Genomic DNA, 5000 nt, shown 5'->3' on the forward strand with positions numbered 1-5000 from the left:
ATAATTGGTGGCCACAGATCTTTTCGAAGTTGAATAAATGTATACATATGTATATATATATATATATATATATATATGTATATGATATGCATATATATATATATATATATATATATATATATATATATATATATATATATACTCGTAAATATGATTTTGCCTGGAATGTTTTACAAATTTACAGTATATGACGTCTTCATTTTAGTAAAATAATTATTTTGTAAGAAGCTTCTGGAGCCACACAAGTGGCTTGAAAGAGCACACGGTTGCCGACCACTGTGACTAGTGCATGATATGCACGGGTTTGCCAGGCCCTCATCTACAATGTCAGACTTCCTTACGTTTTGCATAAGATGTATTGAGTCCTAAGAATTACTTATAAGAATGAAGGAGACAAGAGGAGGTCATCTTCAGATAGACGTAGATGCGATCGTTGAATCGACTTCTAAGAATACGATCTATGCTGCATATCCCACTCATACACCTACCCTCCTTTCCTTCTCCTCCACCTCCATCTCCTCCTCTTCCTCCTCCTCCTCCTCCTCCCCCTCTTCCTCCTTATGCAGGGGACCAGCAGCGTCCCTGATCCACTTCAGTAGCCTTGGCGTGGGGACGCGAACTGTCCTGTAATAGTTATTTGATGCTGAGCCCCCACGTGCGCTCCTGCTGCCGTTACGCCGGCATCGTGACGCAGGAGACCGCCCCTGGCTGCCTGCGTCATCACCAGCCACCATGCACCTCGGCGCATGTACCTGATAACCTCCATAAAGCTGTGGTATTACTTTCTTCGTCGTCTCTATCAATACATATGCAGAAGACCTCCATTCCAAACCCCTGATCTGCAGTTGTTTATATATATATATATATATATATATTATATATATATATATATATATGTGTGTGTGTGTGTGTGTGTGTGTGTGTGTGTGTGTGTGTGTGTGTGTGTGTATGTGTGTGTGTGTGCATAATATATATATATATATATATATATAAAAATATATATATATATATATATATATATATATATATATATATATATATATATATATATATATATATATATATTTATATATATTTATATACACATACATATATACATACATGCATACATACATGGAAGATTTGTGGGATTAGACAACCCAGACCGGACAGAAATACAAATGCTCTTTAACGTTGTGACAGATTATTGATCACAGGATTCATCCCGCCATTCTTCCACATGTCCTAGATCCTTTCAAATAGATTTATAAGCCATGAAAAGCGTCAACTCCCCCAACTCTCTTTCCACAACAGATATACGTTCATCGTGAAGACGCACACACCATGCATACAGAACTCCTCCTCCTCCTTTACCTCGAGTTGATATGCATAGACCCTTTCGCCTGAAAAGGGATAAAAATCCATCACTTCGCCTTCAGAGCAGGTTATACGTTTTGGAATCCTTACCATCATATATACAGAAACCTGTGTCTACTTTGCAGTTACTGAAAATAGATTTATTTGGACTTAAAGGAGCCTAACTCCTTCTCTCCATCGCTCCTTCTCATGACTTCTTCAGAGGCCTCTCTTTCCTATAGCTCACCCAAGGTCCCGTCTACACACATTCACTACGCTGTGTAAAGAACCATCTCTGGAAAGCTTGGAGGTATAGAGTCACCTATGTATGGATTTATTAGTTTTTGCACTGAATGTTTCTCCTTTTCTAATTCAAGTCCTCCTCCTTCTTCCTGGCGTGCCTTCGCCTCCTCCTCTCCTATTCCTTCTCATCATCATCCTCTTGTTCTTCCTTTTATTCTCCTACTCCCCCTCCTCTTCCTCCTTGTCACTCCTCCTAGTCCTGTACCTCAGCCTGCTCTTCTTATTCCTCCTCCCCTTTCTCCTCTTTCTCTTCCTTGTCTTCCTGCTGCTCCTCCTCCTCCTCTTCTTGCTCCTCCTCCTCCCTCTCTCCCTTCCACTCCTCCCATTTCTCCTCCCTTTCACCTCTTCCTCTTCCTCTTCCTAGTGACACCTTAAAAGCTCCCCTTCCCCCTCATGCTCTTTGTTGTTATCCTTTTCTCTTCAGTTCTTTTCCGCGTTTTGCTTTCTCTTCTTTCGGATTCTCATCAATTCACCAGCGTTTCTTTTTCTTTCCGTCCCAGAGTCTTGTGTTACCCTTGTATTTCTGTTTCTGTCTCTTGTTCCTCTTGTCTCCTTCTTTGTGTTTCTCTGTTCCCTTTCTGCTGCTGAGTTTGCGCCAATTCCGTCTCCCTCTTCGCTCTCCCCTCATCTCATCATCTGCCTGTGTCCTCTCGATTTTGCCTCTCTTTCTACCACATTTTTTCTCTCTTTCCCCCCGTTTCCGTTAACTACTTCAATACCTTCTTTCCACCTCTCTCTCTCTCTCTCTCTCTTTTATTCTCTCTCTTTCATTCTCTCTCATTCTCTCCCGTATATTCTCTCTCTCTGTCTAACTATCTATCTATCTGTCTATCTCTCAGTTTCTCTCTCTCTCTCTCACACACACACACACACTCACTCACACACACACACACACACACACACACACACACACACACACACACACACACACACACACACACACACACATACATACACCCTTTATTCTGTGCCTATTTTCTACTCGCTGCCGCTCTCACGCTCTAGATTCTGTTCTTCTCTCTCTCTCTCTTTTACTCCTGCCACTCCCTTTACTTTTTCATGTCTTTCTTCCTTGTGTCGACTTACTCGCTCTCTTTTTCGTCTCTCTTTCTCCCCATCTGTTCTTCCTGCGTCGCGTCCGCTCCAGCCAGCCCTCCCCTCGGGTCATCGTCGTCGAGTCTGGCTTGCGAAGTGTGGGAGTTCGAGAAAAGCATTTATTATTTATGTGCTCCTTTTTCTTAAGGAATTAATTTCTTTTCGTCTGTTAGTTATGTATGCTATCATTTGATTACGTATTTTTCATTCTAGAGACGTAATACGCCCAGTGGGCTGTTTTAAGGCCAGTTGTGTAGCACGACATATTTTGAATGAAAAAACTCCCTCTGTGATATAGAGTTGTTGTGAAGGAAGAGTAAGGATGGAACAGACAAGAAATGTAACAAACGGAATGATTATTATCCTTGGCCGAATGTCAGCGCCAAGAAATGGTTTCATGAGTCAAAACACATGGGACATTGAGAGAATTATTGACGGTAATGATAATAAAAAAAAAGAGTCTCTTGATAAAACATGTGCAGGAAATGAAATGTTGGCCGCGTTTGTTGCTAAAGCATAAACGGGCCGCGGCCTGGGGCCTCTGGCCTCCGAAATCAGAGCGGTTGGCCCTTGGGGCGCTTCCGTCACATGAGAACAAAGAAATACGACCCCACATGGCTGCTCTTGCCCTCTGTAAGGGAATGTTTATTAATGATACATACATATATACATATATATGTATATATATATATGTATGTATATATAATATATAATATATACATATATATATATATATATATATATATATATATATATATATATATGTATATATACACTCTTGATGGTGTATTGGTTTAAGTCACTCGGCACTTGTAACGTTCTCGCCGCATGGGTTCGAGTCCTTGGGCGTCCCTCGTTACAATTTCTGCATGCGCCTATATGGCTTAGAATTAAAGTGCATTGTGGTTGATAAAACATACACATATATATATACATATATATGTATATATATATATATATATATATATATATATGTATATATATATGTATATGTATGTATAATTTTTGGCTCGGTCCCTCGCTGTCATGGTTCCATATGAGTTTTGCCAAGGAAGCTCTCTCGGCATGACTATTTTTGTTGCTATTATTGTTGTTACTATTTTCCTCTTTAGTCCTATTCTTCATCCCCTTCCTCCCCCTCTTCATCTTCTTATTTTTCTCCTTCCTCTTCCTCTTGTTCCTCATTTTCTTTTCCTTCTTCTGCTTCTTCTTGACATGCGTTTAGTAGAAGGCGACTAAATGGAACGGAGTGAGGGAAGTAGGGTGTGTCTCCATTTATTATTTTTCTCTAAAGGAAAGTAAAAACCACAAAAGGGTCTCGGAGGAGGACTGAAACCAGAGTCCTAGTATTTGGGTCATTTAATGTAGTTGTATTTGGTACAGATCAGAGTAAAATAGAATTGATTGGTCGTATGGTTGAGAGATGAAAGATGGATGTGTTAGCATTGAGTGAAAATAAACTGAAAGGAAACGTTGAGTTTGGGAGCGTGGTGTGTGGGGATGGAGGTGGAGGTAGATTATAGTTTAAAGGAAGCAAGTTAATGTCTTGGGGGAATGATAAGTGTCATGGAAAATATGGATCTGGGAATGACCTCAAAGAGAAGACATTACGAAGGGGTGATTGTGCTCTCGTATGGAGCAGAGACGTGGTATGTTTCAGATAAAATGTATAAAAACAAGGTAAGGATGCGAGGATGGATAGAGTGTGAAATATAGACGTGAGGAAGAGAATGGGGTTGGAACGAGAGCTGGCAACAAGGGCTGATCAAAGAATATTGACATGGTTTCGGTATATAGAAAGAATAAATATAGAAATGCTCGTAAAACGAGTGTAGAAGTCAGAGGTTGAGCGAGAAAAATAAAAGACCGAGAATGAAGTGGACGTATGGAACAAAGGGGTCATTAGGTCTAAGAGAAATATCTGTCGAGGAGGCAAGGAAGAAGGCAAGAGATAAGTATGAATTGAAAGTGGTTGTAAACAGAGGATAAATTGACGTGACTTGAAGGGATGATCGCTCTATAATGAAGCTTTTGGGAACTAGCTTTAACAGTGGGGCCCTGCTATGGTGTCTTGGTGCATTGCCTCTGACGCGAACAGAGTGGGCGGAATCAAGAATTACTCTTTATCTCAAAAGTAGCTAAGATAGGAGGGACAACGAATGTGTTTTGTATGGGGCTTAGTGTGGGTGAAGGGTAGATATGTGATTTGACTTGGCCCTCGCCTTATACAGGGATAAAGCCCTTATGGTTTATGTATGGATATAACC

The sequence above is a fragment of the Oratosquilla oratoria genome, chromosome 1 (genome assembly GCF_046742065.1).
Source record: "Oratosquilla oratoria isolate Oo_2021 chromosome 1, ASM4674206v1, whole genome shotgun sequence".
NCBI classification, from domain to species: domain Eukaryota; kingdom Metazoa; phylum Arthropoda; class Malacostraca; order Stomatopoda; family Squillidae; genus Oratosquilla; species Oratosquilla oratoria.